We start from the raw sequence: 13573 nt of genomic DNA, 5'->3' as shown, positions 1-13573 counted from the left end.
GCTCTGGCAGTAAGATGACTTCTTAGTGGTCTTGGCATGCGCCACTTCAATAAAGTGTGCTTAACAGTTATAGAAGTAAAACAGTTTGTTATATGATTCCCAATTAAATTATTTCACTCATTTATTCTTCCATTCATTCATTACAAGACTTACTTCACTAACTGAAAACAGGGAAATGGGGTATGTATACAACTGTGCAGAGACAATCCTCTAATGTGCCTTCAACCAACCAATACCTTTATATTTATATGTACTTAGTATATCTATGTAATTATGTGTTTACTGGTGAGGGGAACTGGTTTCTATTAACAAAACTGTACACCTATTTCTTTATATCCAAGTAATGAGTTTATTTATGCATTTAACTGTTTATGAAAATAATACTGTTTAATAGGCAATAGTATAGTCCAAAAAGTCAAATAATATAGAAAGATTTATTTATTTTTTAATAATAGATTTATTTTTTATTGGTGTTCAATTTGCCAACAAACAGAATAACACCCAGTGCTCATCCTGTCAAGTGCCCCCCTCAGTGACCGTCACCCATTCACCCCCATCCCTCGCCCTCCTCCCCTTCCACCACCCCTAGTTCGTTTCCCAGAGTTAGGAGTCTTTATGTTCTGTCTCCCTTTCTGATATTTCCACACATTTCTTCTCCCTTCCCTTCTATTCATTCCCTTTCACTATTATCTATATTCCCCAAATGAATGAGAACATATGTTTGTCCTTCTCCTATTGACTTATTTCACTCAGCGTACATAATACCTTCCAGTTCCATCCTCGTTGAAGCAAATGGTGGGTGTTTGTCATTAATATAGAAAGATTTAACAAGACAAAGCAACTTCTTCCCCACACCGTCCTACTATGGGCCCTCCTCCTTCTATGCTTTGACTTTTAGTTCTGTAAGTTTTCTTGTTATTCTCCTTCAACTTTATTTTCTTAAATATGTTGTTCTTTCCTGATGCATTAATTTTAAATATTATATTTTGCCTTCCCACAATGGCAGAGGAGGAATTACCTTCTTTGGACCCAGTCACATATGGGTCGATTCTCCCCATATTTCCAATACAGGCAAGTTACAATTTTGGTTAGGTTGGTTTTCAAAGTCCATGTTGTTGTGTCTGATGTAAGTATCACCCTTTGATGGTATCTATCGCTTGTATGTTTTCTGTAAGAGCTTCTCTTCAAAAGTCCTCTGTCAATATGCCTTATTCAAGACCAGGTTTTCTCAACTTCTAAGGTATTGACATTCTGAGTCAGAAAATTCTTTGTGGGGTGAGGCATGGGGGGTTAGGGAGAAGGGAGGCTGGGGTCCTTAAGATATTTAGCATCACCCCTAGCTTCTATCCACTACACACTAGTTGTGCTTGTCATCTTTATAACTAAGAATGTCTCCAAATATTACCAAGTATCCCCTGGGCGGAAAAATCACGCCCAGTTGAGAACCACTGGTCTGGACTTGTTCCTTACTAGGATTTCACTGTAGCTATTATCCCAAAATTACCTTGCCTGTTCTGGGGAGGGGCGGGGGTGACCTGTTCCTGGATCTCATATCATTCTTTTGGATATACTTCTTTTTTTTGGATGAAGCACATTGTAGCAGGCAGCCTCTACCATGGCACCATGGATCCCTATCTTCCAGTAGTCATAACTTTATGTCACCTCCTTCAACATCACATTGTACTAGATGTCACTGCTGAGTTTAGGTTCTAAAAATACCCCAATTTCTGTCATAGGTACTCTGTTTTTTGTGTATTTCTTTCTCCCTCTCTCTGTTTCTGTCTCTCTCTCTTCTTCCCACCATTCTCCACCATTTTTTTCTTGGGGAGGCTGACTGACATGCTGTGAAGCCCTGTGAAAAAGTCGAAGAATTAATTACTGAAAGCTCCTGTCAGTAGCCACATGATGGAGCTGGAAAGCAGATTATCCAGTCCCTTCAGACTACTGCAGCCCAGGTCAAGAGGTGTGATCTCACTAGAGACCATGAGCCTGAAACATCCAATTAAGCCAATCCCAGGTTTCCAACCTCTCACAGAACTGTATAAAGGAATACATTTTTGTTGTTTAAAGGTGCTAAATTTGGGGGTGATTTTTTACACAGAGTTTGATGACTAATATATGCATATTAAGTAGTATCTTTAAAAAGGTGTTTAGGGAGTCTTAATCACCCAAGCTACCTCCACCCTTTTACGTATGAAATTGTTCATATCTTCACATATGACTAATAATTGGACTAAGCATGGCATTCCAGTTGGAAAACCATTTATCATTAGGATTGTGAAGATACTTGTCCAAAATCTTCAAATTTCTAGTGATTCTGTTAAGTTGTTTGCTAGTTTGAGTCCTAATCCTGTCTTTAGCAGAGTTAGGGTTCTCCATTTGCCTTTATGTGTGATTCTGTTCACTGCTGGGTAGAGAAGCAGTTTTACATCCAATTTCTTTTATCCTACAAAGTATTTTTTAGTACACTTCTGCTAATGTACTTTCCCCACCTATTCTCCTTTTTATAAATGCAATTAGATAGTGAACATCATGTTTTGCCCTCCAATTTTCTTTTGTCTTCATATTGCCCACATTTTGGTATTTTTTTGTTTGACCTTCAGAGAGATTTCAAATGTGTTATCTATCTTCCAACTTTCTAGATTTCTAACAATCTTCTCTAGTTCATTTCCAAGAGTTCTTACTTATTGTTTTCTAGTTTTAGTTTAAAGAATCACGTTCTTGCTTCATAGATTTATATATTCTCCTACTTCCCTGAAATGCTATATTTTTAGTTTCTTCTACCTTTCACATTATCCCTGTTTTCTCCACTTATCTCTGTTTATTTACCTGCTTTGATCTTTTTCTTTCATCTTGGAGGTTTTATGGAAATATGTGATGGTTCTGGTCATCTGTTCACATCTGTGACTGAGGCACTATAAATTGGATTGAAGATTTTGTGCAGGGACTGAGTTTTCCAATAGGTGAATACATGGGTAAACTATTCTTTTCAATGGAGGCATTCCTAAAATTCCAGTTATCACATATATTTTTCATGGAGTTGTTCAGTTCTTCTGTGAAAAACTCATCTCCTACACGAAGAAAGAAACGCATCTCTGTAAGAGCTCTTGGCAGAAGGGAAAGTTAAGGCCAGGTATTCCATACCCCAGTGTATAGATTGTTATGTCATTTCTCCCTTTAGCCCTGTATCTAGATCTTGCCATCAGCTTTGGAAACTCTGGTTCAATTTCTATATGCTACTAAATATGTCTGATCTGGGATGGAGGTGAAAAGGAACTTGTTTGTCTTCCTAGACAAGGAAAAACAGATTTAGGGTCAACAGTTCTCTCTAAGAGTCTCTCATTTTCCCTTCTCTGACTTCATGCCTCATCCTGGACTCCATGGTGTACAGAATGCCCAGGCTTGATCCTTTCTCATGAAACCATCCCATTAGCATCCCTTCCTAGTGACTTGGACTGAGGCCAGCTTTCCTCCTTCATCTGCTGTTCAGTTTTTTAAAATATTTTCATATTTCTTACCCATCATAAGCTCTGTTCTGATTCTTTGTCTTTTGGGGTTCTTACCTTTTTAATTTTTTTTTTAAATTTCTTTATGTCATTGTGGAGGAGTGTATGAAGAGAACAGCAATAAATTTATATATTTAGCCCTCATGTTTAAATAAGAACATGTATTTATTACACAAGATTTTTCTGAACCAGAAAAGTTCTGTTGAGCCCTATTAATAATATTAAAATCACTTGTTCTGAGAAAGTAGCACTCCCCCATGTGCTATTTCACTTCAAACTTTCACTCAACAGTGACTGTCAAATTTAGCTGGCTAGTCTCTGTGCAGGGGCTCTAGCTGTACACTGCAACTTGCATCACAGAATTTCGCATCAATAAGGAATGCTAGTTTGTCTGTTTTTGTTTTGTTTTGTTTCCACTGGATAGTCCCGTGTGCTTCAGTGTGCACCAAAGTACAATTTACCAAATAGAAGGAGATATCTGGCACCTCTTCCACTGGCAATGCATTTCTAAATATCCCACAGGGTTTTAGTCCTCATTATAGATTTGCCCCATCCTTTCTGTCTGGCCCACCTTTTAAACAGAGTTCTGGAAGCAAGGCACTATGAAGGACTACAGGGAGTGAATATGTCCTTCCTGACAACAGCACACACCCTACATAAAAGCTGAAGCAAACACCAGAGAGAAAATAGCAGGTTCCATGAGAGTAGCACACAGAACCATGAGAGGTCAGAGAACAGAGGAGAATAGTTCATAGGCTAAAAAGAGACCAGCAGTGTTTACTTTTCAGTCTCACTGGTTCAGTGCTGTGTCTTCTTGGACAAGTCACTTAAACCTTTTCTGTGCCTAAGTTTCTTCATCTATAAAATTGGAAATGTTGGTACTAACTTCACAGTCAATGTAAGGGAATGAGATGAACTAACACAAAACTAAAACTGCTAAAACTACATTTTGGTACACATAAAGCACTTCTCAAATATTAGCTGTTATCAACTGTTTTTGAGCTAGAAGGTTAGGGAAGGTTTCTGGTGGGCGGTGTTAGAAATTCAGACTGGACTCGTAAGATTGAAAGCCTGCTTACCATGTCTCCACGGCAGCTTTATAATAGGGGATTTGATTTCCAGAGCTCTCATTTCTAAACTTTGAGAGAATAAGCTACCTATTAAAGTGGAAACACATCTCCAATAACTTTGAATGAAGAGAAATAATGATAACCCAAGGCCTACTTGCTGCACAAAAGGTAATTAACTGCACAGAGAACTGAATAAACCCCGAGCTCGGACTATCTGCTGACTGTTTCACATCTTGAGATGGAAGTATTTACAGATCCAGTGTTCTAAGAAGAATAAAAACATGTCTTTTCTCTGAGAAAAGCTTTCTTCACACAGACTTCAACTACTTTCTTAATCTTTAAACTCCTAATTAGAGTTCTAGTCCAAAAGCTAACCATTCAGTTCCCTGTTCTCTCCAACCCTGGCTTTAAAAAATATCAAGGTGGCTCAATCACCAGCCAGCGCTTTGCTCTGTTTTATAATAACTCTTCTTTGTATTTATCCCACATCTTTCATCTGAGTTCCTTCAAACCCTTTACAGACAGGATCTTATTAATCCTCAACAACATTGCTGCACGATCCTTGACCATTGCAATTATCCCAAATTTACAGATGAAGAAACCAAGGGCACGCCTTATCTCTTTTTACAATGAAGCATAAAAGCAGATAATAATTCTCTTAGTTCTCACAGTACAGTTGTAAGCAGCCAGCGTTGCTGAAAAAAATAAAAATAAAAACAGTTGCTCAATTCTTAGAAAATTTCTAAAGTTTTTTTTTTTTTAAACTGAGAAAGTACAAAGATCCCAAAGGCCCTCAGAAAATAAAATCAAAGAATGCCAGCTCCACAGAGCTCCACTACCCAAACAACCCTGCCTCTCAAAAGTACATCACAGGTGACAAAATGGAATCTCAGGAAGGCCAGAATTAAGAATATTAATAATTAATATAATGTATGTTCATGCCCAAATTTACTTGAAAACCTTTTTTGATAGACTGAGAACTGCCCTATTTCCCCCCAATACAGCCCCACTGGCATTCTAGAAAGACCTCTCATGGACTCTGGGGAGTTCTGACACTTGTTAGGCATAATTCAATCCAAGAATACCAGAGGCCAACTCTGTGCTAAATTTTCTGCTAGATGCTGACCTTACAAAGATGAAAATTGTATGTGGAGTCCAACTTTAAGTTTCTCCCTGGAGCCAACTATATATACCCTATTTGTTCTTCTAATGTGAGCACATAGGACAGCATCTAGCACATAGTAGGTGTCGTAGACTGAATGTTTATGCCCCTCCCCCCAATTCTTATGTTGAAGCCCTAATCCCATTGTGGCCATATTTGGAAATAGAGACTCTAGGGAAGTAGTTGTGGCTAATTAAATAAGGGTGGGGCTCTAATCAATAGGATGAATGTCCTTTTCAGAAGAGAAACCAGAGCATGCTCTCTTTCTCTCTCAGGCACATGCATACTAAGAAAAGGCCATGTGAACCCACAGTAAGAAAGGAGTCATCTATAACCTGATGGGAGAGCTAACCCAACTGACCCAACTGGCACGTTTATATTAGACTTCCAGTCTTCAGAACTGTGAGAAAGTACTGTGAAACTAGTACTACTAGTCTAGTAATTTGTTATGGCAGTGCTGGCAGATAAAAACAGTAGGTAGTAAATAAATGTTTGTAGAGATAATTGTATTTTGTATTTTTTTGGGGGGGGGTGTGTTTCTGTTTATTTTTGTTTTGTTTTTGAGAGAGAGAGTATGAGTTGGGAAAGGCAGTGGAGGGATAGAGGAAGAAGAGAGAGAGACTCTAAAGCAGGTTCCACGCCTGTCAGGGACCCTGAAATCATGACCTGAAATGAAACCAAATGTCAAATGCTCAATCAACTGAGCCACTGAGGTGCCCCTTGTCATTTCTGTTACCCTTAATTACATACTGGCCTTTGATTATTGCTTTTTACCCAGGGACTTAGAACACTGACTCACTAACTCTGCTCTTCCTATTTTGGTTTCCTTGATCCTGGTGCTTACTGTCCAGCCAGCTCCACAGCCAGAGGGCCTGGGCTTAAGGTTGGAGTTTCTGAGCATTGAACTATATCCCTTCAGTCATATGTTGCTGGGCCTGGCCCAGTAGTGAGGAGAGCTTACTTAGTCCTGTGCATAGAATCTGTTCTTCAGTTATTCAGTTCTTCAGTCTCTGTCTTTATTTCAGAAACATCAGGCAAGTTCTCCAAAAGTCTAGTTCAAAAGGGTATTTGAGAAAGCTGTTCTTAAAGCGTTTTTGTTTTCATACCTATATATATCAAAAGCTGCTGCTGGTACCTAATGACAACAGCTAACATGGAGGTTGATAACCCTGTGCCTTCTCTTTCTCCTTCTTCAAGGTAATGCCCTCCTCCCAACTAGATGCTCAGCCTCTAGACAATGGGTGATTTTCATGTTCTCTTTGCCCTCTTTGATTAAATTTTAATCTCAGTCATCCTGAATCTTGACTTTCACATTCATGCTCTGTAGACCCAAGCATTCAGATAATTCATATTATTATTTTTATTATTATCAATGGGAAAATGCAATGTGTTTTGTTCTTTACAGTCTATGAAGCACATCTTCTTGCATCATCTCATTTGATCTTTGTATTAGTCTGATCAAACTGCTATAACAAAAAACTGCAGACTACGTAGACCAACCAACAGAAATCTATTTTCCCACAACTCTGGATGCCAGCAAGATCAAGGTGACAGTCAATTCAGTCACCAGTGAGGACTCTCTGCCTGATTGTAGATGGCCACCTTCTCACTATGTCCTTATGTGGAAAAGAGAGAGACAGGAGAAAATCTGGTATTGCCTCTTTTAAGAACACTAACCCTAGCAGATCAGTGCTTTCTCCTTATTATCTAAATTAGCCTTAACTTCCTTCTTACTCTAAATACAAGGACAGGCACGCAAATGGCTCAGTAGGTTAAGCGTCTGACTTCATTTCACACACACACACACACACATACACACACACACACACACACACACACACACACACACACACATATATATATATATGCGAGAAAGAGCGAGAGCATGAGTCAGAGGAAGAGTAGACAAAGAGAGAAGCTTGAGCAGACTGCACTGAGCATGGAGTCCAATATAGGGCTTAACAAAGGACTCAGTCTCACAACCCTGAGATCATGATGTGAGCCAAAACCAAGGGTCAGATGCTTAACTGACTGAGCTATCCCGGTGCCCCAACCTAGATCCAGTTTTATTCATCATACCTTCATTTCTGTACTCAGGCCCTCCCGTTGGAACAGTGGATTAACTGTCTATTCTGGAGGCGCCTTTTGTGCATGCCCACATTTTTGTCCTTCCTATAAGAGGAGGTGATGAGGAGAGACTACTGATAGCCTCTCAAAGTCATGATGTATCATAAACACATTACTCTGAAATGAAGGAGAGAAGCACAGCAAGACCTGTATCTCCCCACAACAAGAGATTATTGGAAAGCCCAGAAATGGAGAAAATGCATCAACGAAAATAGTCCTGCAGATATCAAAAGACAGTGGAGAATTTTAAGTTCAATAGCAGCAAAAAGTTGCTTGACAGGAGACCAGTGACTGAGATGGTCATGGTGATGCCTTGAGAGATGTGCTTTTCTCTGCCTGTTTATCAACATTTCTGCTGCTCTGAGGAACTCAAATATATGCTGGTGTCAGAGAGGGAGTGATAGGAGGCAGCACTAAATGTTGGAAGTCTCTGCAAGAAAGCAGCAAAGGCAGAGAGTAGTCTAGGGTCAAACTAGCCCTGGTTAGCAGCTGTTGAAGTTTGTACTTTGAAGACACTCCCTCACTGGATTCCTCCTTACCCTTGTCTCCCTTGAGTCATTCTATTCAAAATGTAAAGTGTCTGGGTTCATCATTATTCCCTCCAAGGTGTGTACAATCACAAATGCAGACAGCACATCCTTGTGAATGTATATGTTAAAAAAAATGATTGATAAAAAGGAAATGCTGAAGCAAAGCCAGACAAACGATTCAGTGCTGGAGGGCAGCTGAAGAGCCACCTTGGGAAGGTGACCTGGGGGTCCTGTTTGAATTGGGTATCCAAATGATTTCACCATAGGTTGATGGCCTTAGACTTAGCATATATTCTAAATTTGATTTTTTGAAACATTTTTACTATCAAGGAGTCAAGAAGGACATATGATGAAAGAGTAAAAAGGGGAATTGATAGGAAAAAAATATGTATATTTCACATGCAGTGGAAATGAAATGGAGAAAATGAAGAACAGTCAAAGAAATCTCTCATTTTATTAAACAAATATCTAACGTCTGCCTGAAAAACACTGTCTTATCTTTCATGTCTCAACTGAAGCAGTATCTCCCTGAAGCCCCTTTGACCCTCCCTCCCAGAATGAATCGGTCAGTCTTCCTTTCTTTGCCTCAATCTACCTGGAACAGACTCTATCTCACATCTATGACACATTGTTGTCCTTCTTTGTTCTATCTCTGTCCCAAAACTAGATCCTTAAAGGCAGAAGCCTGTCTGAATCCATCTCTTCCCTGCATGAAATAGTGCCTGCCACATGGTAGATACTCTGAATATTTGTTAAACGACAAATCTGAAGGTGAACTCCCTGGTACCGTGCAGAAGGCAGAGCCATTGCTCAATAAAATGCTGTGAAATTTATGTGTATTCTTTAAAATATTCTTTATTCTTTAGAATACTCTCATTGCCTTCTCTGGACACTTTCCTCCTCATATGCCACTTCTTCTCCAACTGCCACACCTCCAAGAAGTTGCCTGCTGTCCAAAGCTCCAACCTATGAGAACACAACTATCTTTGCTCTCCTGAGGACTCTCTAACCCCAAATGCCTCCTTTTCATTCTCTAATCTTCCATCCCAGAAATGAAAATCCTTTTCATCTTCTAGGAAAAAGGACCTGTTTTCATTCGAAAAGACAGCTACAATTTAACCTGAATAAGTCTCTAGTTGGAGAAATTTCAAGAAAAATGATAAAGGGCAAAGAAAAATTCCAGACGTGCCAAACCAAACCCCTGCCAGGGAGAGACTTGGAAGTATGACTTTGAGTCCCACTGCTCTCTCTTCTCTCCTCTAGCCTGTATACCCATATTAAATAGATTTGCAAGCCAAGGATTTTGTTCAGTATTTATGCAGTTCATACACTTGTCTCCACCTCCTGGCTTCTTAACCCACAGTGCTGAAATTGGAGCCATTTTGTATGACATGGCCATGGGCATTTCCTTCCTCCTGGGGAGAACAAAAAGCACTCTTTTTAAGTGTGATCCTCTCATCATAATTTCCATAAGATTCCCAGAGGTGTCTTAACCCAAAGAAAGGTTAAGAAACCTGCACTAATAGAAAACTCTTAACTTCATCTCAGAGAGGTGTGAATCAATCTTATAAAACCCTTCCAGAGAAAGACCTTCCCTAGTTAACCCTTTACCATGTTTGCTATCTTTTTGTTTTGTTTTATTTTGTTTTGTTTTCCCAAGGTACAGGTATTCTTAACTTCCATTAGTATTTCCAGGGGTATATTTCTCACTGAAGTCTATCAACGTGTTATTAAATGTATTCCTAGCTTTTCATGAAGCAGGGTTCCCATATTATTTACTGGCAATTAGGTCAGTGGCCTAATACCATGAGCAATTATGAATTCCTTGTAGAAACATTTCAAAGGCTGCAAATGCAGCTCCAGCAGAAAGAAATATAAATGTAAGACTACATAAGAAGGGAATAGAGAATCACAAAATCTTAGACTTGGAAAGAAACTCAGATTATTTTTCTCTCTCATCCACTGCCAGAATTCTTATTATAGTTTCTCCAACAAATTGTCATTTAATTACTTTTTGAAGACCTCTGATGACAAGAAATCCACTCTTGCTCAAGGCATTTGCCCTATTGTTTTAACCCCTGAATCCCTAGGAGATTCATTCTCAAAAATCTAACTTCTGGTTAGATTGCTTGCAAAATCTGGACAATCTGATTCCTTCATGTATCTAGATTGTCCATCAAAAACCATAAGTCTCTCTTTGAGTCTCTCTTTTTCCTTATCATATTTAGACAGCATAGTATCCTGTTTATTTTTCTTGCTCTCCACAGTTCCTGATACTGTGCTGTGAGTTGGTGAGGGAATGAATGAATGAATGAATGAATGAATACTTCTACTGCATCTCTATAGGATAAGATGGCAGGAAATGCCCAGGATCCTAAATCATGAATGCATCTACCACTGCCCAGTGTGACAAGAGTTCCTCAGAGCATTGGGGGAGGAGGTTCTCTGAGGCAGAGTGAGGGGAAGGAGGGCACAGCACTCCATGACTAGCCACCGCCTGGACACCTGTCTTCCTTGATGCAGAGTCAGATATGAAGCCTGAACTTTCACACTTGCCCTGGGAGACTGAGCTTAAAACAAAAAAGCAAACAAAGATGGCACAAATATCTCCTTGCTTCCTGTACTTAGCCAGTGCTTAGAAAATGCAAATTTCTATGGGGTCAAGTAGAATTTTCAGGGAAGTGAGGCTTTAGAGTATAAGAAAATAGGCGATCAGGTCAAATTCAAGACTTCTTCCCAATTAAATAAATTCAGGTTATTTAAAACACACTGTGTTTCAGAAAATAAATAACACCCTTCATTTAGAGCTGTGGTTTAAGAACACAAAATACACTGGACACCTGGATTTCTCAGTGGTTAGCGTCGGCCTTTGGCTCAAGTCCTGATCCCGGGATTGAGGACTGAGTCCTGCATGGGCTCCTTGCAGGGAGCCTACTTCTCCCTCTGCCTGTGTCTCTGCCTCTCTCTCTTTCTGTGTCTCTCATTAATAAATAAATAAAATCTTAAAAACAACAACAACAACAACACAAAATATGCTACCAAAGTCAGGGAGGGAGGATTGAATTCTAACTCTTTCACTTACTTGCTGTGAGAATTTAAGCAAGTTATGTAGTGTCTGCATGCCTTAGTTTCTGGAGCTATGAGATTAATACCATCAACCACATAAGATTGTTGTGAGAATTAAGAGATGTCCACATTAATTAGAATAGTGCCCAGATTTATGTATACAATGGAATATTACTCAGCCATTAGAAATGACAAATACCCACCATTTACTTCGACGTGGATGGAACTGGAGGGTATTATGCTGAGTGAAATAAGTCAATCGGAGAAGGACAAACATTATATGGTCTCATTCATTTGGGGAATATAAATAATAGTGAAAGGGAATAGAGAGGAAGAGAGATGAAATGGGTAGGAAATATCAGAAAGGGAGACAGAACATGGAAGACTCCTAACTCTGGGAAACGAACTAGTGGTGGTGGAAGGGGAGGAGGGCATGGGGTGGGGGTGACTGGGTGGCGGGCACTGAGGGGGCACTTGACGGGATGAGTACTGGGTGTTATTCTGTAAGTTGGCAAATTGAACACCAATAAAAAATAAATTTATTATTAAAAAAAAGAGAATAGTGCCCAGAATGTGCATGTGTGTGTGTGTGTGTGTGTAAAGAGAGAGAGAGAGAGCATATGGAGTAGTATGTATATGTAATTGGATATAGTTATTCCTGTTACGCAATGTCTGTATCAATAGGCACAGCCTGGCAGGTACCAATGTGCCATGAAATCACACCTAAAAGAAGGTTTGGGGAAGATCGTGCATCTCAGTGTTCTGTAACTATCTTACTATAGTTCAGCTACGTCACAGCAGAATGGTCTAGCTTAGAGGAAAGACAGAGGAGCTGATTATCAGGAGATCTAGCTTCTGGCCCCAACTGTGTCATGAATTATTTGGCTGGCCTATGTTAATTAGTTAATCTATGCCTCAGCATCCTCAGCCAGACTTATCCACCTCACAGAGACATTATGGGGGCAAAGTTTAAGATGTGACAAGTTAATATAATGGTTCTAATCATACAAAGGTCTGCTGATAAATAAGAGGTCTAATAACCCATAATGGTTCTTTTTTGTCTTACAGGCTCTTCAAGATCAGATAGTCTTGGAGTGGTCAGTCAGTACCCCAGGTCCTCTCTCTCTCTTTATTCCTTCCCTTACATTTGCTCTTAGAATGAATGAGTCCTGTTATCGTTAGTGAGCCACTGTTATTATTAATGTACTTCAGGCATGATTCAACTCCTATGCCCACCAGTTTTGATCCTTGCATTAGGTCCACACATCAGTCTTTATTTTCAGTGCCCTAGTCAGAAAGCAAGATGAAGCAAAAAAGAATAATACCCACCCCCACCCCAACCCCACATAAAAAAAGAAGAGCAAGAGAAATAGCTGGAGTCTCTGTGGAGTCTCTTCTCTGTCCTAAGGTCTAGAGAAGGCAGAGGGTGTGATGCAAAATTCAAGCCTCCTTTCTCTGCCCCATCACAGTCCATCCCAGGGGATGGTTCTAAAACCTGGGCTACTCTCATTATATCAGCAAATTACAGAAGGAGGAAGAACATGCTCTTGATCATGGGAACGTGTTATTTGAGACCAGACTATAGGGATGTCCATGTCTTTGCCCTCTTTGTTCTGTTGTTCCATCCCCTAGGATTTTGATCTCACAATGCCCTTGACCATGACTATATAAACAACCCTCCTCATTGTGAGGTGGAAATACACAGTGAGGGAAGAAAATCTCATTTCTCCTTACAGCTGTCAGAACTGGTGTCCTTCAACATCCCTTGCATGAAGTGGGTCCCAGGCTCTGTACCCATCTAACCTTTGCATATTCCATTTTGTGCACGTTGTCTTCAAAGTCTGGTTCTCAGCACCATGCCCCACATTGCACCAGGTTATGATTCACATATACCATTTCTTTCCAAGACCTAGGCAATCAACTTCTTTTAATACAGCTGCATTTATGCTAGTTGTTTTAACAGCCTTTAATAAAGGAGACTGCAGCAAAGATGACACGATATATGTGACGAGTGTCCTTCTGAAATTCAGATATGCTTATGATTGTCTCCTCTACACTTAATGGATTCCAGCACAGAATAAATAATAAAAAATTACTGCTACACAGATGAGG

At 39.7% G+C, this 13573-nt stretch overlaps 1 protein-coding gene across 1 annotated transcript in view; it reads right to left on the bottom strand.

Moving 5' to 3' along the window:
- CNTNAP5 (contactin associated protein family member 5) overlaps window positions 1–13573 on the bottom strand; it is a 798328-nt gene that overhangs the window by 83736 nt on the left and 701019 nt on the right. The gene's annotated exons all lie outside the window — the stretch shown is intronic.

The sequence above is a fragment of the Nyctereutes procyonoides genome, unplaced genomic scaffold (assembly GCF_905146905.1).
Source record: "Nyctereutes procyonoides isolate TBG_1078 unplaced genomic scaffold, NYPRO_anot_genome, whole genome shotgun sequence".
Taxonomy (NCBI): Eukaryota; Metazoa; Chordata; class Mammalia; order Carnivora; family Canidae; genus Nyctereutes; species Nyctereutes procyonoides.
The sequence above is the reverse complement of the archived record's forward strand: the minus strand, read 5'-3'. Positions and strand labels throughout refer to the sequence as shown.